The sequence below is a fragment of the Mauremys reevesii genome, linkage group 12 (assembly GCF_016161935.1).
Source record: "Mauremys reevesii isolate NIE-2019 linkage group 12, ASM1616193v1, whole genome shotgun sequence".
NCBI classification, from domain to species: domain Eukaryota; kingdom Metazoa; phylum Chordata; order Testudines; family Geoemydidae; genus Mauremys; species Mauremys reevesii.
The window spans coordinates 31,636,500-31,658,034 of NC_052634.1; the positions used below are offsets into that span (position 1 = coordinate 31,636,500).

Consider the following 21,535-nt stretch of genomic DNA (forward strand, 5'->3'; position numbering starts at 1 on the left):
TGGGGAGCCCCTTGATGTTTTTCAGCAACCAGGAGTCTGCCCCCGTGCGAACACGCCGCTCCAGACCCCGCGAGACCTGACTGCCGACTGCTGAAACCGCCAAGAGACGCCTCCCCTGCCCTCCTGCGCTCACCAACCGCACCCCAGGAGCCCCAGATGCCACGAGATGACCCCCCTGTTCTCCTGCGATGGCCGGACATGCCTCCTGCACCCCAGCAACCCCCACCACTGAGGGACAACCGCCCTGACCCCCTACAGGACACCCACACCTCCCAGGAACCCCAGCCACCGGGAGGAACCCCAAGTACTCCCGAGACACAGCCACTGCTGAAGGACGCCCCCCCCCACCACCAGCCGTGCGACGGAAGACGACCAGGAGGGCCCTAACGCTCCACAAAATGGCTGCTCCGCCCCGGACACCGTCTACCTCCAATACCCCCTCACCACAGATGCGCTCATCTGCCCCATCTGCCTGCCGCCTCGACGCTTCCATCTCCTCGGAGGGGTCACCAGACATCTGAGGAGATACCACAACCAGTCCACCGCCTTCAGCTGCGCCCTTTGCAGCCTGCCCTTCGAGTCCCAGAAGAAATGCAAGGCACATCAGGCCAGCTGCAAGAAAGCCCGCACAACAACAGCTCCAGTTCCGGTCCCCCGCCATCCTGTGTCCCAGCCCGCTGCTCCTGCGCGGCAAAGAGCCAGAGCGACCCTGCCAACCGCTGCCCAGAAACCCACTCCAGCCCCTGCGCTGGTGGACCAGGGCACTGCGGCCAAAACGACGACTACCACAGCGAGAAACGTCGACCGAGCCCCTACCAACTGGAGTCCCTTCACACCCACCCAAGTCTCCCGGAAGCTCTCTGAACTAAGGCGTCTCAGTGCCCCCTCCAACCAATGCGACCCCGCCCCGAGAAGGGTCAGCGCTCCGCCATGCGTGGCCGCCCGAGACCCTGCTGCTGGAGGCACCAAGGCTGGCTCTCGGTCTACCCTGCGAGCACCAGCCACAAGGGGTGCCAACGCAACTCCTCAGCCCGCCTTGCGAACCCCACCCGTCAGGGGAACGAGGATCACCCCCCAGACCGCCCCGCACACTGCTACCATCAGCGGAGCCAACGCCACGAACAGACCACAGCACCCGACCCCCGCTGTCAGACGGGTCGACACAGACCCAAAAGACACCAGGCCGATTCCTGCCACCAGAAGGTCATGCGCTCCTACAGCAACCCCCGAGACGACAGCTGCACACGTAAGACCGGGCGTCACCTCCGCACCCACCGTCCCAAACCTGATCCCACCAACAACCAGTAACGATGCTACCCCACTGGTGGCTATGCCTCAGGAACCACCCGGAAGGTCCCCTGAGCCGCAAGCGAGACAACCCGTTGACCACGTGGCAAATTCGCTGCCCACGCCGACCGAGGAACCGGAGGTCCGACTGCCGATGGTTAGGCCAGCCACGCCCTGGCAGGCCGCCTGGATCGAGGAGCTCCAAGTGGCAGGCTCCTTTGAGGAATTCGACCCACTCATCGACAGACTCACCCACGAGCTGTCGGCAGAGATTACTTCCAAGAGGACACCAAACCAGATGATCACCTGGCCTGCCTTCAGACGACCCGTCCCAAATCGCGACACCTCCACCAGAGGAACTGGGAGAAGGAATGCCAGCCACCGCTACGACCCGGCAGCAGCTTCAAGGATCCAGAAGCTGTACAGAACAAACCGCCCCAAGGCCGTAAGAGAGGTCCTCGACGGTCCCCCGTCATACTGCACGATCCCGCCCGAGCGCCTCTACAACTACTTCCTCGGAGTGTTCGGTGACGTGCCCAGGAACGACGCGCAGCGTCCGGAGTGTCTCCGCCCCCTGCCCCGCGTTACCGATGCAGACTACCTAGAGGCCAACTTCACGCCTAAAGAGGTGACGGTGAGACTCTCCAGAACCAAGAACACCGCACCCGGAAAAGACGGCATCCCCTACAGCCTTCTCAAGAAACGGGACCCCGGCTGCCTCGTGCTCTCCAACATCTCCAACTTGTGCAGGCGCTTCGGCCGGTCTCCCACCTCCTGGAAGAAGGCCATGACTGTCCTCATCCACAAGAAGGGCGAGCGAGACGACCCCAGCAACTGGAGACCCATCTCTCTCTGCTCCACGATGTACAAACTGTACGCCAGCTGCCTGGCAGCCAGGATCACGGAGTGGGCGACAACCGGGGGAGCCATCAGCCCAGCCCAGAAGGGCTTCATGACGTCGGAGGGGTGCTACGAGCACAACTTCCTGCTCCAGACCGTCCTCCAGGCGACCAGGAGGGAGCGGAGCAGTGCACGGTAGCATGGCTCGACCTGGCCAACACCTTCGGGTCCATCCCCCACCACCACATCTTCAACACGCTACGGGAGTTCGGGATGCCGGAGACCTTCCTTCGCCTGATCCGGGAACTCTATGAGGGCTGCAGCACCACCATCCGCTCGGTGGAAGGAGAGACCACCGAGATTCCTATCCGCAGCGGCGTGAAGCAGGGCTGCCCCCTCAGCCCCATCGTCTTCAACCTCGCCATGGAGCTGCTCCTGCGGGCGATCTCCGACGGCTTCGACCTGCACGGCGAGAGGGTGAGCATCCTGGCCTACGCGGATGACCTGTTCCTGACCGCGGACGACCCCGAGAGGCTCCAGGGCATCCTCGACACCATCGGGAGAGCCGCGGACTGGACAGGACTCTGCTTCAACGCCAAGAAGTGCGCGTCCCTCCACGTCGATGGGAGCAAGAGGGACTCGGTGCTGACTATGGAATTCCTAATCCAGGGCGAGTCCGTCGTTCCCCTGGTGGAGGGGCAGGCGTACCAGCACCTCGGCACGCCGACGGGCTTCCGCGTCCAGCAGACCCCCGAGGACACCATCCAGGAGATCCTGCAGGACGCTGCCAAGATCGACGCATCCCTGCTGGCGCCATGGCAGAAAATCAACGCCCTCAACACCTTCCTGATCCCCTGCATCGCCTTCGTCCTGACAGGATCCGCCGTAGCAAAGGTGCCCCTCAACAAGGCGGACAACACCATCCGGCAGCTGGTGAAGAAGTGGCAGTCCCTACCCCAGAGAGCCAGCAACGAGCTCGTATACATCGCTCACCGTCACGGGGGCGCCAACGTCCCCCGCATGGGAGACCTCTGCGACATCGCGGTCGTCACGCACGCCTTCCGCCTCCTGACGTGCCCGGACGCCGTGGTAAAGAACATCGTGACGGCCGCCCTGCGCGCTGCCACCGCGAAGCGAATCGGCAGACCTCCCTCCGACCAAGACGTGGCCACCTTCCTGAGCGGCTCCCTGGACGGTGAGTTCGCCTGGGACAGGAGCGACATCGCCTCGCTGTGGACCCGCGCCTGCAACGCCACACGCCGACTGGGAAAGCAACTGGGCTGCCGATGGATGTGGAGCGAGGAATGGCAGGAGCTAGGAGTCCTGGTGCCACATATCGGGACGGAGGGCAACACCGTCGTCAACCCCGGAGCCAGAGGCATGCTGGAGAGGTCGCTGAAGGCCGCCATCCGCGCGCTGTATGTGGACACCCTGAAGAAAAAGCCGGACCAGGGCAAGGCTTTTGAGGTCACCAGCAAGTGGGACTCCAGCAACCACTTCCTCCCCTCAGGCAGCTTCATCCGTTTCGCCGACTGGCGGTTCATACACCGCGCCCGGCTGAACTGTGTCCCCCTCAACGGAACCATCCGCCACGGGAACCCGGACAAATGCTGCCGGAGGTGCGGGTACGCCATGGAGACCTTGCCCCACGTCCTGTGCAGCTGCAGACCCCACGGCAGAGCCTGGCAGCTGTGCCACAACGCCGTCCAGGACCGCCTGGTGAAGGCCATCGCCCCGCACCTGGGAGAGATCGCTGTCAATCGCGCCATCCCCGGCACCGACAGCCCGCTGCGCCCGGACATCGTCGTCACGGATGAGGACCGGAAAAAGATCATCCTCGTCGACGTGACAATCCCGTTCGAAAACAGAACCCCGGCCTTCCGCCAAGCCCGAGCCCGCAAACTCGAAAAGTACGCTCCCTTGGCTGACACCCTGTGAGCAAAGGGCTACGAGGTCTACACCGACGCTCTGATCGTTGGGGTCTTGGGTGCCTGGGACCCCCTTAATGAGTGCGTGCTGCGGACCTGTGGGGTGGGCCGTCGCTACGCGCGGCTCATGAGATGCCTAATGGTCTCGGACGCTATTCAGTGGTCCAGAGACATTTACACAGAGTACGTCACCGGCCACCGTCAATACCAAGAGTGAGCCGGCGTGACTCCACGCACCCACAAGGGGGAAGAGACCTGTAAACTTCCCCTGTTGGACTTTATCCCCTGAGCCCTGAACCAACCAAACTGAACTCTGCCCTGTGAGGGTCATCCTACCATCATTACCCAGTCTGCTCATTTATTCATGCCCACGACTATCCATTACCTGTTTGTATGAGTGATGTGCCCTCACTGCTTGCCGGCTGTACCTTGAACTCTCCCACCGTATACCCCGCACTGGGGACATGACAGACTGTGTATATGTAAATGCTAACCAAAATGCTAACATCCCCCCACAACCTGTATGTTACCCCCAATGACACAATAACTGATGCCTCAAACACTTTGTATTGTTTATTTTTAAATATTCTCTAATAAACTTTAAATCTGCTACCTCCATGGGGGCTGGCTCAGGCCCTGAGGTGCCCCCATGAATGTTCCTCTGTGTCCCCCTAGAAGTCATGCCCCACATTTTGGGGAGCACTGAACCCTACTGGCTAAGCAGGGGCTATTGATGCCAAAGCCCAGGGAAAGGGAGAACAAGTGCAGGGGCCCCAGAACCGGATCCATGACCCCGCCACTTCTGTCTGTGGCTCCGCCCCCTTCCACCCACGGCCCCATCCACTGTCACCTCTGTTCCACCCCTTCCCCCACTGGCCCCACCCTGTCACTCCTTTACCCCTGCCCCGCTGCAGCCCCGAGACCAGAGAAGCTCTGTGCCCTGCTGCAGCTCCCAGGCCGTAGCAGGGAGTGGGAGCTCCTCCAGCCCTGGGGCCAACATGGGGAAGACTTTTCCAGGGGGGGCCTAATTTGGCCAGGGCCCCTAGTCATGGGCCCCACTGCCCCCTTGGCGACACAAGGTTTGGGGAGGCTGAGCCCCCCCGAGCCTCCATTACGAGCCGCCCAGGCTACCACTGCTCAGTGGGTGGCCAGTCTCCCTGTGTCTCTGCTGTTCGTGCTGGGGAGCCTGGCCGGCCTTAGGGGTGGGGCCCCCGGCAGCCGCCCAGGGCTCCAGGGGGTCAAAGGGCACCGTGTGCCGGTGCAAAGGTGCTCACTGCTCTCCCCTGCCCCCAATGCTCGTCCATGGCCCCATAGAGGGTTGTGGGGAGCGAGGAGCAACACTATGTGCTCCATGCGTCCTGGTCACTGTCCCCACCTGGGCTGGGCTGTGAGGGGAGCATCAGAAGCTGCTGCTCTCTGCCCTCCCCTGATGCAGCCCAGCTGAGGAAAGTGACCTGGATGCAGGGAGCTCGGATGATGTCGCTTCTCGCCCTGCCCCTGCAGCCCCTTGGGGTGCCCGGAGCAGCATCCCAGGGAGGAGCAGGCAGCAATGCCAGCTGCTCCATGCACACAGGTCAGTGTCCCCACGTGGGTGCAGGAGGGGGTGCAGGGGTTAGGGGTGAAGGGGGTGCAGGAGCAGGGCAGTGGCTGGTGGCACAGGAGGGGAGTGCGGGAGTTAAGGGCAAAGGGGACACAGCGTAGCGGTTAGGGCACAGGAGGGGGCAGGAGTTAGGGGTGAAGGAGGCACAAGGGTTGGGAGTGCAGGAGCTAGCACTAAAGGGGGAGGGGGATTGCCCAGGGGTGATGGGGAAGTGCCAAAGTACAAGTTTTGCCCAGGGCACCAGTTCCCCTAACGCTGGTCCTTGGTAACATTTCTTGCTGGGAGAGGGAGGGGAGAGAGAAGAGGCGTTTTCTCTCTGTTTCTTTCCTCTCCATTTTCTGCTCCTTCCTTCAATTCCAGAAACCTCCCTTGTGTTTCAGACTGTGCAGTGACGCCCTCCACATGCCAGGACTCTGGTGCCTTTGGAGCAGAAAGATCCCAGGAGCTGAGGGTGAATCCAGGGGTGAGTAGCTGGCAGGAAGGAGCCCTAGCAGCTCTTCTGGGAGCGCAGGGGAGGAATGACTCCCCTTTCTCTAGATTCTCCCCGTGGGGCTCTGGGGAGCAGGGAGGGTTGTGTGATAAATTCCATCCAACTCCCCCTTTGATCCAAGCCGAGGGACGTCTCAGCTCTGCACGATCCCCTTGGCAGCACCAAACAAGGGATGTTTTCCACTGGCGAGGAGACCCCAGCCAGGGACTAAAGGCAGCCCCAGACTTTCCCTTTCTCCCTTCTGGGAAATCAAGTTCAAGTTTTTACAAGGAGCTAAGGAAGCCTCAACCCCGCATCTGAATTAATGTCACATTTCTCACTACCTGACAGAAACAAATGTCATTTCAATCCCACGTGAGTCCACTTCAGTCATTCCTCAGCTCTAGTCCTTCCCCCTCCTGCCTTAGCTTAGGACATTGCGCCATCCGGTGGGCATTTCATTTCCCTCCTCAGTTTCACACAGAGACACAATTTCCTTTGCACAGATCCATGAACAGCAAAACCTCCCTGTATCTCTTGTCTGAGCCAGGGCATTCGAATCCATTGAAACCTTCTCTCCTGCAGTGGCGATGGTCAGACAGAGAGGACGTGACCACCTTCAGCCCTGACAGTGAGATATTCACTCTTCTCTTTCTTCAAGCTGCTGCTGTTATTCCATAAAACATGAACCACAGAATAAAAAGCTGAGTTTACTCCAGGGTGAGGAAAGAAAGGAGCCACCAACTCCCTGAAAAATCTCAGTGCCCCAGAGAAAACCTGCCCGTTATTGGAATTACTGATGTGCTGGAGATATGTTGGGAAAAGGGACTGTCTGAATTGCCAAGGCAGGAAATGAACAATCTACAGCAACATCATTAACCACAGACACACTCTAGCCATGCTCCAGCCACTGGGGAAATGGGCAGGAATTCTTGCTGCTCAGCCATGGCCACACGTACAGAGCTGCACAGCAGTGAGTGTGCTGGGGAAGCTGATCTGAGCAAACCATTGGAAATGACCCTTCAGTGAGAACAGAACCAGAGTGTAGAAAATCCTCTGTGTTAAGTGATTGTGGCTGAGGGCTTAGGGAGCTGGGCTAGGAAACCAGAGATGTCTTTCTGTGGCAGTTTGATTCTTGCCAGCTAGGCTGTGTGGTGTCTCCATGGCTGTACTTTCAGTGTCTGATCACCCAGGGTGCCACAGGGAGCCAAGTCTAGACGTGTTCAGAGGCTAAAGACAAGTCAACATTTCAAACTCCCCCGCAACATTGCTGCTGCAGCTCAGTAATGGAGATGCTCTATGCCAGGTTTTCTCAAACTTCTTTTCACTGCAACCACCTTCTGCCAAAAAAACTTACTGCATGGCCCTGAAAAGAGGTACCAAGCCCCTCCCACACAGGGCAGGGGGGAGCCAAAGCCTGAGCTCCGCCCAAGTGGGGAAGGCAAAACCAGAGCTTGAGGGATTCAGCCCTGGGTGGTGGGGCTCAGACTTTTGACTTCAGCCTCAGGCCCCAACAAGTCTAACACCAGCCGGTTTCCCTACCCCATTGCTCAATGGGCATCCTACTAGATTGCCAGTTGCCTTTCAACTGCAGTGTGGAGACTGTGTGTGTGTGGGGGGGAGAGATAACGTGTATGTTGGGGAAGAGTGAGTGTGTTGAGGTAGGTAGGAGTGGATCATTACTATCCCAATTTGAAAGAGGGAGCAGCTAAGGCTGAGAAAGGAGAATTTACCTGTTTTAGGTCACACAGGCAGGCAGTGGCAGAGTTGGGAATAGGACCCAAGAGCCCTGATTTTCAAACTAACCATCGGATCTTGAATTTCCTACATTGAATGACCTGAGTAAAGTGCTCTCAGATGAGCTCCAGACCAACAACAGTGCACAGTAATTATTCAGCAAGTATTTGAGAACTGCAATGTTAGAGAGAATCATGAACTGCTCAGAGACCATTAATTCAGAGAAGCAGCAAAATTCATCAAACATAGAACTGGTTCTGACTTATTTCCTTGGTCTTCAAAGAGAACAACAAGGACCTGAGTCTCCTCCTGTCAATAACCCCTGCTCAGCCAATCAGGGTAGAGACTGAGGACGAGAAGCTGAGGGTTCTCACCAGAGAGCCCAAAGGATGGCCCAGGTCACCGGTGAGAATCACTGCCCGAGCACTATTTCAGACCCACATTTTTGGGTGGACCTCCCACAGTGGGAGCTGCAGAGCACTCCCTGCAACACACACACACACACACACACCTCTCTCCTGGTGTTGGGAGGAGAACAGGAGGATGGACAAAGAAGCAAGAGAGGAAGAGAAAGGAGGAGGGATGGAGGAAAAGTGAAACAAAAGGACAAACTCAAATGTCCACAGTGATTCTAAGGGACAAAATCCCAGGTGCAGAATAAAATTCTGCCTCCTTAAGCTCGTGTTTTCCTTGCCTAGAATTCAACTGTCACCAGATGGATCAGACTGAACAGGTTTCAAACCTCAAGGAGGCTCTTACCTTCTAAACAGGGACGGCTCGTCTCTAGTAAAATCACTAAAAGGGAAGGAGAAAACTCGAAAAGGTTCCTCCTGGCGCTCACTTACGTGAACCCGAATACTCTCAGTCTTCAAAGAGAGACCTGGAGAAGGAGACTTGCTGAAGCAAAGCCACAGGGGTCTGTGAGGTTTCCCTGGCCCCTCGCCCCTGTCCTGCCATGCTGATGTCAGCATCTCTCTGTGAGGTAACCACCTCCCCACCATCTTTGACCAATAGTCTGAGGTCCTGCAAAAAGCCTTTGTGATGTCACTGCCACACCCCTCCCTTGCTGTGCTAATGTCCTGCCCCTGCCCAGGCACTTTGGAGGTTGAGCTACTCCCTGTGGATCACCCCACTCAAGGAGCGTTCGTTCTAGGAAGCAAGCAGGCTAGACAGTAAAACATCAGCCGCTGCTCCCAATACTACACTCAGTTTTTCAGAAATTTGTTGACTTTATGGCCAGAAGAGACCATTAGAGCATCTAATCTGACCCCCTGCATATCACAGGCCTCCTGTATGACACAATAGCTACTTTTTGGGTAAACACATTCCAGAAAGGCATCTAGTCTTCATTAAATGACATCAGAAGATTGTGAATCCACCACTTTCCTTGGTAGCTTGTTCCTGTGGTGAATCATCTTTGCTGTTGAATATTTGTGCCTTAGTTGTAATATGAATTTGTCTCTTTTCACCATCCAGCCATTGGGGCTTGTTATGCTTTTCTCTGCTACATTAAAGAGCCCTTTAATAGCCAATCTTTTCTCTCCAGTAAGGCCCTTCAACACTTCAATGAAGTCACCTTTCAATCTTCTTTTGATAAGCTAAACAGGTTGAGCTTGTTCAATAGCTCCCTAGAAGGCATTTTTCTCCAGCCCTCACAACATTTGGTGGCTCTTTGCTGACCCAGCTCCAATTTCACAACATCCTTTTCAAATGAGGACACCAAAACTGGAGGCAGTATTCCAGTATCAGTCTCACTGATGCCGTGCCATCTCCTGTGACGTTATTGACATAATCTGTAACTGTATAGCTCACCGTTGCGACCACTGTTCTATATTTGCAGCCAATATTATAGAAAGGTTGTCGTGTAATGGGTCTATGGAGAGGTTATGATTGGCTGATTAGAATTATGCTATCTCTGGATGTGTATCATTTTTGTAGTTGACGTTATGAATATTGGCTCTATGCTGCCCGTATTTCAAACTTGTGCTCTGCTTCCGGGGAATACTCCAGCCAGACAAATTGGTGTCAATTCTGCCTAGCCTGCTTGATGGCTCATTAAGGACCATCAGCTATACAACTGACCCATTGAGAGAAGTCAGATATGCCTTGTGACTCAGCAAGGTATGCAGGGATCTGCCCTATGGACAGAACTTTAAAGTTTTTCTATGCCATGTGCTGGATAGAGTGTCCTTGGGACAAAGAAAGCAAAAACCACATGGCAAGAGACTATAAAAGGCTGATGCCTCATCTCCATCTTGTCTTCAATCCTGCTTAATACCCCTGGAGGGACTTTGCTACAAAGTGAAGCTCTGTACAAAGGACTGAATGACCCATCCCAGGTGTGGATGTACTCCAGAGACTTGATTTCAACCTGCAATTTATTCCATCACTGCTACAAGCCGGAACCAAGGACTTTGCCATTACTGGATGTGAAGGGTTCAAATCCATGTGCAGATTATATAACAACCTGATCTATTGATTGTGCCAGCTCTTTTCCAGAGCCAAAGTCCAGAGTATGGTCAAGGGACCAGAGGCCTAGCAAATAGTGATCAGCTAAGAGAAAGCTAGGGTAAACAGAAAGCCTTGCTTGCTAAGATAGGCCTGGTCAGCAAATTGCCAGGTGTTGGAGCTAAGTAAATAATTGTGTCTTATTCAGAGTTGCAAATTGAGCAAAGAATCCCTTTTCCTTTTCTGTTAATCTCTTCTGTAGAGAGACGTTCTTCCCACAGATCCAATCTTGAGTTTGAGAAGTAGGCACATGTCAGTATAAGATATGGCATCTTTCCACTTCCCTCCCAAGAGACCAATGCCTTGCCTTTAGACACACAGAAAACAATCTTTATTGCCATATGCTTTCACTGGTTCTTTGCTTTAACCCCTAGGAATGTACCTGTTGGACAATCAAAAGAGTTGCTCCTTTCCTATGGACCTCAAATCAGAATTCAACATAGATATTTTATACTACTCACATTTTATCAAATTATTCATTAAATGTTAACTTGCTAACTTGAGACCATGGGTGGAGACATTATGTAACCTGTTAGCCATTGGCTACTGTGCTATCTTGTCTTGGTGCAGAACCTATCCTGGGGTGTGGAACTGCCTACCCCGTCACTTTACCCTGCCCATGGAAAATCTATATATTCTATTGTAATCAATTGACTGACAGTGTCTCTGAGCCTAATATGCAAGGTGACACTCCGCCAGCGCTGTGTGTAATAAACTCCTATTCTTGACCTCTACACTGTGTAGATTATGTCCTTCACAGACATCTGCTGAATAAAGAGGAGATTCAGCATGCAGCACCCAGTGGTGCCTGGCTGACTGCGTCTCCTCTCCCGCAGCTTAGTGATCTTTTGAGGAAATGAAGAAGATTGCCTCTGCCTAGCTGTACATTGCTTGCAAAAGAAACAGGTCTTTTGGTGACAAGTGTTGAAAGGAGCCATTAGACAAATGTGGAGACAAGAAAACATCCCCTAACTGAACTTGCATCTGTGGATGCTGAAGCCACAACACAGAGTGCTAAATGCTATATGACCATGGCTGGTGTCAGAAGAGTCTCTACCAAAGCCTTTTTCCACCAGCAGGGGCCTCTCTGTGCACATAACTCCTGGTAGTGTGATGGCTGCAGGCAGTGGAGAACTCTATTTTGGCATCTCTTTGTCGATGAACATCTGCAGTGGCTGTTAAAGGCCTCTGGATAGTGGTCTTTGGGAAGAGCTGGCTGAAGAGCCTTCCTAGTAACCAGGAAATCCTGGCTTGGCCTGCCAGTTCTTCCTTGCTGAACCTAATGTCTCTGTTGGCTCCTTTTCTGTATCTCTTTTCATAAAAGAAAAGACCTGTCAGCAGAATCCTTCTAAGTAGTAGTTCAAGACAGAGAAAGCCTTCCTTGCGGCTAAGTCTTGGTGCCATGGGGCATGCCTCACTGCAGTGCCTTCTGTTGGCCGTCCTGGCAATTAGCTCTGGTCCCCTGGTGCGCCTTCATCTAGTGGCGTCTGGCTGCCATCTGTTCTATCATTAGGACCCATGTCGCTCTCAGGACTTCAAAGTCCTCTTATGGACACAGCCCTCTGGCTGTGCCCCACTCAGTTGTCTCCCTCCTTCCAGGGGGCAGCTGTCCTCTGCCCAGACACTTGCCTCAGTGGCCAGCTGCAGTCCAGGGTGTAGCCACCTGTGTCAGCAGCGACTGAGGCAAAGGGTGCACCTCCAACCCCGCCATCTGTTTCCCTGGACCACTTCCCCACAGACCTAGCACCTTCCTCCGCCTTTGTATCAGGGCCTCAGTCTGGCAGTAGTCGGCCAGGAGGTCACTCATGCTCCCCTTACCCACCCAGCACTACTCTGATCATGGTGCCCTTCCTTCAGGGCAGCCAATCCTCCTTCCTCAATTTCCAAGGAGTGACTGACTCTTCCTGTGCTGAGCAGCCCTTTATATATGGGCTGCTCCAGCAAGCCTTCTCCTGATTGGCTCTCCCAATAAGCCCTTTCCTGATAGGCTGGGTTCTGCACAGCCTCTGCAAGGCTGCCTTAATCTTTCTTCTGCTTGTTTGGGGCAGCCACCCCACCACACTTGGAAAGCAGCAAATGAGAAATCTAGAGCTGAAGGAAAGGTTACCATGACTCAGAACTGAGCCGAGGTTGCTGCGACTGAAACACAGATCACTAATCCCTATATGATCACAGTGGCTGGTGGGAGAAGCACATGTTAGAAGCCCTCTGTCAACTCAGCTGTGGCTTGCTGTGCACGGAGAGCCAGACACCTCAAGGTCTGCAAGTCTTGAGGGAAATGGGGAACGTCTGTACTTTGGAATTTGCAGGTGTTATCCTGAACCATCAAATGGAACAGTTGTAAACCCTTTTGCAAGGCAGGCACCATGGCTTAGCTGGCTAAAGCACCTGTCTAGTAAACAGGAGATCCTGGGTTCAACTCCCAGTGGTGCCTTGTTGCATGGCTTTTGTCTCCTCTACTCACATTAGTCTTTCTAGGAAACAGAAGAGACCTCCCTTGGTATCCAAGTAATTGCTTGCTAAGGAAAAGGCTTCTTTGGAGAGAAGCATTGGAAAGAATCAAATCACAAGCCTGGAGTTGATGAAAAGGCTGCTGTGACTGGCATTGGCATGGCGGTTGCTTCGACTGCAATTGCTGCAACACAAGAGCCTGTGCCACACGTCATTGTGATTTGCTGGGGATGTCCACACACAGAGGTCATGTCACCTTCCTTTTGATTGTCAGTGATGAGAAATGGAGCAGCTGGGAGAAAAGTCCCAGAGAGCAGCACTGTGGCTAAGCTGGGCCAGGCACCTGCCAGGTAAAGTGGAGGTTAGGGATGCAGCACCCAGTGGTGCCTTGCCAAATGTGTCTGCTCTTCCCACCTTTTGGTCAATCTTTTGAGGAAGCAGAGAAGATGCCTTTGCCTTGCAGTGCAGATGCTTCCAAAAGAAACCAGTCATTTTTTCTGAAAGTGTTGGAAGGAGGCACCTAAGAAACATGGAGACAAGGAAAAGGTCATCGTAACTCAACTTGCATCCATGGCTCTTGAGGCCACAATGCAGAGCACTGAGCACTGTACGACCACAGCTGGTGACAGAAGGGGCTTTTCCAAAGGCATTTTCCACTAGCAGGGTCCTCTCTGTGTGCAGAATTCCTCATTGTTTGATGTCTGCAGGCCCTGGAGATCACCCAGGCTTCAGTGTGAACACAAATATCTGCACCACAGTTTTTAGCCCCTCAGCTTTAGCTCCATGAGCCCAAGTCAGATGACCCAGGCCAGCCTTGCTGCCACATTTATCCCAGGAGAGATGGACTCTAAGGGTACGTCTCCATTGCAATGGAAGCCCAGGTGTGGCACACTCTACTCAAAGCAGCGCCTTGGAAGCCCCATATTCACCACTCTCATATAATGATGACACGGTTTGTACAAAGTCTGCCTTGTGAGGTATCATTTCAAAAATCTTGATCTGTTGAACATTAATATCTTGTTGGATTGTGTGTGCTCGGATTGGTTGGGAAGTTATGAAGTTTTGCTTGGTGTGTGTTACTGAGATATGTTATGAGGTGGGGAAATGCCCCCCACCAGACTTTCAGGTGCGACAAGGGAGGAGCCGGACTTGCTGCTGGCCCATTGAAGGGATCCACACTCCCAAGGACCATCCCAGGAACCGTGTACAATGCAGACTTCTCTGAGATAGCACAGCGACAATGGACACTGCTTGACTCACATCACAGCAAAGGAGCTTCCTAGCAAGTTGGAAGACACTATGAAAGGGGGGTAGAGACATTATGAATTGGCCTCTCTCCCCCACAACTCAATATCTGTAAACACATCCGGAGGACAAACACTGAACTGAGATAAATCAGAAGAGAATAATAATAATAATAATATAATAATACATTCATATCAAAGTCCCCAACCAGACTAGTATTGGTGTTTCAGCAGAAAATTTTCAGTCTGGGGGATTTTGTTTTCTCAGTCAGACCTTGCCAAGGGAAGCAGGGAGAAAATGTTGGAGTTGCCTCCTTCAGAACAGCTTGGCCTAGACACTAGCTCTGGTTCACTGTTCTGGCCTTGCTCAGGATGGGGGTATTTTAATTATTTCAGCAGGTCCCAGGGTGTTTGGGGGAGATGATGAGGATGTTACCTTTTGAGATAAAAACTAAGAAATACAGGACTAGAGAATTCTTTTTTTTTTAAGAAATCTGGGATTTAGACATTTAATCTAAAGCAAGGGAGTTCTGAGTTCCTGAGAAGGTTTTTGTTTGCAAGAAGCAACGTTGTTGGGTTTGTTATTGTACCAATGGGGGAGATGGTTGTCTATAAACGAGGGATGAAGACTAAATGTGTCCGATGAGGATGGGATTTGAACCCATGCGTGCAGAGCACAATGGATTAGCAGTCCATCACCTTAACCACTCGGCCACCTCATCAGAACTGCTAAAAGATAGACAGGAGGAGAAATCTAAGGCCAGCAGAGATAGGGACAATAAGGAGTTTTGAAACACTAAGTGGACGCAGGGGTTGAATGAGCTCCCCCCTCACATCTAGTGAGGAGCTGGGGGAAAGACTTCAGGAACAGACCGTGTTTGCACAGACACACCTACTCTGCCTAGCTATGCAGCATGATGGAGCCACTTTCCCAAAATGACCAGTTTTGGCTGGTGGCGGGCTACAAATCACTTTAGGATTGAGTGGAATGAAATGTTGTTATCCTTCCTGCATGAGTGAAGGGCAGCAGAACATACCTAGTCGGTCCTGATAGCGGGTAGGTGGGTGAGGAATAGCTTTTATTGGACTGCATAGAAGCAATTGAGGACCGACTTTTCACAAACTTTTCACACTGTGCCCTCTTAGCCATGGCCAAGGCCCCCCGGAAGCTGCGGTCGAGAACCAGGGCTGGGAGTGGGGCTGTGGCTTGCTGGGGAGAGGGGTGCAGACACAGGGAAGGGGGTCGCGGCTGGGCCGGGGGCTCAGGCTCAGGCTGAGGGTAGGGTGGGCGAAGAGCTGGGACAGAGTGGGGCTGAGTGTTGCTCCCTCCGTGCCCTCCATGGGGGCTGGCTCAACCCTGAGGTGCCCCCATGAACATTCCTCTGTGCCCCCCTAGGAGGCATGTCCCACATTTTGGGAATCACTCCCCTAAACTGACCCCTAGTCACCAAGCAGGGGCTAGTGATGCCAAAGCCCAGGGACAGGGAGCTTTGCCAGAGTGGAGCCTGCAGGTCACATGCTGGGGGGCTGACCCAGGCTCAGTGCTCTGGAACAGCTCTGAACCAAACCCAGGCAGAGCCCTCATCAGTGTGACACCGCCCAGGGGACGCTGTCACTGGGGGAAACCTCCTTGCCTTCCGCACGTCCTGGGACTGACCTTGGACCTTTCAGCCCCCCTGTTCCATGCCAGGAGCTTCCTGTAGTGAGTCACCTTAGCAGGACCCCTGGGAAAGCCGTACGCCCCCCCCGCCCCCAAAGGAGCCATGCACCCCCAACTTACACAATCACCAGTGACTCTCAGCCAGCGCTGTATTAGTGGTCTGGAATCCAGACTGGGAAAGTTCTGTGTTCGCACAGGAAGCAGGAAGATTCAGCAACGTCCATCTTGGGGGGACCCCGAACTCAGAGCCTGGGCTCTCCCGTCGAGTCCCCAACCCAGCAGACTCCTTGCTTCCAACAGCCCAACTCAGCCAGGCCCTTTCCCCTCTTCTGTCCTTTGTTCTGTTTCCCCGGTAACCTGCTCACCTGGCCTCCATCTCGTTCTTTGTTCTCCAACTCATCCCAGCCAGCTGGTGTCTTGCAGCAGGTGCGCCCCGGCCAGCAGTTGCTAGGAGACAGAATTTGTGGCCATTGTCTGGGCCCAGGCAGCTGGACAGCAGCCACACCTGCCCTTTGGGGGTCTCCGCAGAGTAAACACCCTTGTCCCAGCACCGAGATCAGTGGTCCCAAAACTTTTTGAGGGTCAGGCCCCCCCATGAGCCACACCTGGGAATGGGGCCACAGCTGTGGGGGAAGGGACGCAGACAGGGGTAAGGGGGCTGAGGCAGGGGCCAGAGCTGGGGGTGGGGGCAGAGACCGGCAGCAGAGCCACAGGTGTAGGGCTGGGAGTGGAGCCCTGGGAGCCAGGCCAGCAGCCAGGGCCAGCAGCTGGGGCTACAGCCAGGAGCGGAGCTGGAGGGTGCTCCCTCCCCACACACTCTGGGGGCTGGCCTGGGCCCCAGGTCCATTCCCCTGAGTGTTACTTCATTCCACCTGGCGGGATGCACCCTGCGTTTTGGACCTCTGACGTAGATAATCATGCAACAAATAGGGGAAACTGAGGCATGCACAATATGCAAAACATTCTGAAAATTCCCACTTCGTCACAGGGGTGTCAGTGGGGTCTGAGCTGGGCAGCAGCACAGGGAGAGTGGGGAGGTTTCCCTTTGGAAAAATTAAACTGCAAAACATCCCCCTGTGTTCCCGCAAAAGTGTCTAATTCATCCCTTAACCTCCTCCCCATGAAAATCTCCACCCCTGCCCTGGCCCACAGAGACCCCCTCACTCCAATGCAGATGTTTAACTTTTCTTATTTTTCCTTGGCCTTGTGCAAACATTGTTCCCATCAAAATGATCCAGGGCTTTCACAATGAGAAAGAGAAAACAAACTAAATCAAACCCAAAGAAACCGCTATCGACCTCCCCGCCACAGACAGTTTGGGTCTGAATTTTTCTACTGAAACGTTGAGACAATAAGACTCTCACTGCTATTGTCCAGAAACAAACCTAAACCTCCCATGCAGTACCTGGGACATCTGTGTCTGACCCATCAAGGCTTCAGCTCCTTTGGGGAGATTTCCAGCTGCCCAATCCTGCTGCTATTCCAGGGGAGCAAATCCTGGCTCCTGTCAGCATTTATCTCAGCCCCGTTCTGGGCATCACAGGTTTCTCTGGGAAAAGGCAGTGAATGGTTCTAGGGTCCAGTGATCCTCATTCAAATCACCCTAGAACCTGAGACTCCTTCCCCTTCCCCAGGCTGTGGGCGGGGAGGCATTTCACAGAGCTCTCGGCGCTATAGCACGTGGCTAAGGAGAGAGAAAAAGCCTCATACCCCCTCTGCTCTGGGTGCTGGGTTTAGTCCTGAAGCCTCTGCCCCCCACCTAGTGCCTATGGCTCATCCCTGACCCTTGCTGCTGCTCCTTGCTATAGACTGTGAGAGGAGCGGAGGCAGCGCAGGAGCCTTCTGGGGATGCAGATCCGAGGCTTTGGGGAGACACATTGTCTGAGACATCAGAGCGCTGCAAACCCTGCAGCCACCCCCTCAATCCGGGGCCTGTTCCAGCCCTGAGTCTGGGCAGCCACGATCTCTCCCCAGAGCAGGTGCCCACAGATAACAGCCTGGAAATAGGCATGTGAGACTAACTCCTGCTTTCCCTGACAGGGCCTCCCCTAGACTAAGTGGTGTCCCAGGCAAGATGTGTCTTCGGTGCACCCCAGCCCCACCCCAGCTCCATATGTTAAACCATTGAATACCTTATTTTTGTTGCATTTGTAGCTCATCACATGATTTTGATGCACAATTTGATGCATGATTTTCTCTGTCATATAAAATACATTTTCATGCTAGGATGTGTAAACCTGTATTTATTCATGCCATATATAAGCAAATAAAAAAAATCATTTCCTTTAAGCGTATAGAAACTTTTAAATTTTGACAGTAACTAAAATGTGCTAACACCTAGCAATGGAACTGTCACCAGCACTGGGTGGGCCGCTATTAAATAGTGTTACAGTAGGAGACAGCCTTAGGCTGTTAACCCCAGGCCTTTAGTTCAAAGGTCACTTTTCTCGCCTTTCCTCTCCTGAACTAAAGCAGTGGAGAGATCCAAAGGCTAGTTGATGACATTTCCAAGTGCTAAAATAGCAAGTGATGTCTGTCTTGCATTGGCCATTGTTGACTGGTGAGATGTTTATTGAGAATAAGCTTCAAGGTGAGAAGCAGCAGCCCAAAAAAGCCCCCTGCAGGTGCTGAAGTAGCTCAGCTGGGAGAGCATTAGACTGAAGATCTAAAGTTTACTGGTTCAATCCTAGGCTTCAGCAGACTCTTTCTGCAGTGGTGGGCTGTTTCCTGGAAACACAGCAGTGCCTTTACCCAGTGCAAGTCCCTCATTTTGGGTTTCTCTGCAGGAAAAGGCAGCATTGGCTTCTGCACCTATTTGGCCCACCTGAGCTTTCTTTCTTCTCTTGCTCTTTCTCAGCAAAGGGAAGGAAAAGAAGCTCCCCTTCAGGCTGGAGTCACAAGGGTGACGTAAGGACGACTTCCTGAGCCACGGCTCCAGTCCTCTGCTCTTCCAGCTGACCCACTGAAGAGCTGTTGCCATGTTCTCCAGGTTCACCCCTCGGTATGTGCCAGGGTGAGCACCACCAAAGTGCATGGAATTTGAGGGGCGGGGCAGGGCAGTGCACGGTGATGGAGTTTCTGTAGTGTAGCAGTTCTCACGGTAACCTGACATGCAAAAGGGCCTCAGCCCAAAACCAGGCAGAAACATAGTGGCTTCCTTTTCCCAGCTCCACATGCTGCCCAGCAAGGCGCTCCTCCTTCTGCCACTGGCCTGTCCCTGGGATAACCCCAACCCCCGCACGATGGAGGGTGGTGACATCAGTGGACAAAGTACTTTGGCATCAGCCTGGGGAAGCTTGAGGAATTAGGCCAGTCGCCTTTTGAATGCTTGTGGCTTGGCCTCCTCTGCCCTGGGAGGTTGGCCTGCGTGCGGCTAAGTGGGGTTAGTAGTAGCCACCATTTGTTCTGCAAAGCCTGGGGAGGTGCGGTTGGCTGCTGGGAGGTAGAATCCTGTGCCTGCGTCTTGGCTTCCCAGGGGTGGCTACTTGCAGCCCAGGAGAAGAAGTGGGGTTCTGGGTGGAAGGAAAAGAAGCAGTGGTGAGTCCTCGTGGGCGGCTTTCTGGCAAGATGGTTTTCCGGTTTAGGCTTGGGAGGAGCCTGCGAGCTGTGGGTGGAATTGTTCCAGTGAGAACCGCTGCTCTTGTCTCCCAGACCTGGGGGCACCAGTGACAGCTTGAGGGGGCAGGTGCTGGCTTGAGCGACTGGGATATAGGGAACCCAGCCTGCCCCTCTGGGTCAAGTCCACTGCTTGTCTCCTGCGTTGTGACATCCAGATTTAAATCTTCCCAGCATGTGCTGTGGCTCGTGTATTAAGCCTTCCTGGTTGGCCTGGTCATTTCCAAAGTAGCTCAGCTGGGAGTGCATTAGAGTGAAGATCTAAATGTTTCTGGTTTGACGCCAGGCTTAAGCACCCCCTTCACGCTGGGCGTGTCGTGCTGGGCTTTCTCCTGGGTGTGCAGCTGTGCCTTCAACTCACCAGTTTTCCTAATTTCAGAGGCAACACTTGCAGAGGGCGTGTGGGGTCATGTGCCCCACCTGGGTTAGCTATCGCCTACTACATCATGTGGTGCTGCCAGGCTTTACACCCCCCTAGGGGCCTCCAGGATCCTGACATCCCAGCACTTTACACACCTTCCTGGAGCCTCCCAACCCCCCTGGGCTGTCGGGACTGTGACCCCAACCCCACTGATGAGAAACAGGCCTGGGGAGGGGAAGCTACTGGCTCAGGGTCACACCAAGTGTCAGAAGGATGGATGGGACCCAGCAGTCCTTCTCTCCAGGCCCCTTCGCTAACCACTGCTGCACACTCCCTCCCACAGCCGGGAATTACAAGCAGCCCTCACGGCCGCTCCCCCTGCCTTTGAGAGGGAGTGAGCTCCGCTGGAGTGACCGGGCCAGGGGATTGGGAGTCAGGACTCCTGAGTTCCATTGCTGGGGATTTCATACTTTCCCGCTATTGGAAAGTGCTGGGAGAATCCCCCAGCCAAAGCTGCTCTGACAGTGCTAAGCAGCATCTGACCATTCAAGGGCAGAGCGCACGGCCCAGGAGGAGGAGGGTTTGGCTCTGGGGTTTCACTTCAGCCCAGTCTAGAGAGAGGAGCCCAGCCACAGAGTTTGGCTCAAGAAGACCAAGTCTCCAATTTGTTAAGGGCGTTTTGAATTCCAATCCTGTGCTCCAAAGTGCTTGGTGTCAGTTGCCAATTTTAGCAGCATGCTCTCCACTCCATTTTCCAAATTAGTAATGAAAATATTGACTAGTACTGGACCTCGGACTGATCCCTACCGAACCCACTAGGTGCACCCTCTCCGTTGGACAGCCAGACATGGAGACAGGCTCTTGGAGTCTGGGCTTTCAACCAGCTCTGCCCCCACATGACACTGATTGCATCTAGACCGCATTTCCCTCCTTTGCTTGTGAGAATGTCCTACGGGACTGTGTCAAAAGCCTCAGTAACACCGAGATCGATCCCATCTACTGTTCACCCACTTTCACTAGGCCCGGAACCCTGCCGAAGAAGGAACGAGGATTGGTTTGGGATGATTTGTTCTTGACAAATCCATGCTCACTTGTCCTAAGAACCAAAGTGTCCTGTAGGTGCTGCTGACACACTGATTGTTTAAGAATGTATTCCAGGATCTCTCCAGCTGTGGAAGTGAGGCTAGCTAGTCTGTAAGTCCCAGGGGTCTCTTTGTTCCCCTCTTAAAGATAGGTCCTGTCTTGTTCATGGATGGGAAGATGTTCTTTTTCAGGGATCTCAAATGAGAACTGGGGCACAATACCTGGTTTGTTAAGGCTACAAAAATGGAGGGAGGAACCTCTTCTCTCCTGCTGGCAAAGAACCCCAAGTACCTAATAGCCAGGGACTCGCATCCCTGAAGGGGCTTTAGAAAAGGCAGTGGTTAAAAAGTTTGGCCCCGACCACTTCCTGTTTCCACAGACTAGACATTTTAGCAAACTTTAGAATTCCTTGGTGATAAACACCGAGAAACTCCCCTTTCTCCTTCACAGAGGGCTTTAACGCCCCTTGTCTCACTCAGGCTCACGACCGCCCAGAGTTCAAGAATTGTCCGTGTTCCCATTGGACAGATGGGGGGGAGCCTGAGGTGCAGAGAGAAGGGAAGTGACCTACCCAAGGGCCTACACAGCAAGGCGGTGGCAGAGCCAGAAAGAGAAGCCACCAGTCCTGACTCCTGTTCTAACAAACAGCAAACCCCCCCCAGCGGCAGGGATAGAGCCCAGGAATCAAGATGGTGGGGAAATTTCATTGAAACCATTTCTGTCAGAAAATCCCATTCAGACTAAACGAGTTT

The 21,535-nt window shown here is 53.8% G+C and overlaps 2 non-coding genes across 2 annotated transcripts; one reads left to right on the forward strand and one right to left on the reverse strand.

Annotated features, from left to right (window-relative positions):
• The first annotated feature begins 12,729 nt into the window (after positions 1–12,729).
• On the forward strand, positions 12,730–12,803 carry TRNAT-AGU. Its single transcript has one exon. It is a non-coding gene; the product is annotated as a tRNA-Thr (tRNA).
• Positions 12,804–14,704: 1,901 nt separating this feature from the next.
• On the reverse strand, positions 14,705–14,786 carry TRNAS-GCU. Its single transcript has one exon. It is a non-coding gene; the product is annotated as a tRNA-Ser (tRNA).
• Positions 14,787–21,535: the final 6,749 nt, after the last annotated feature.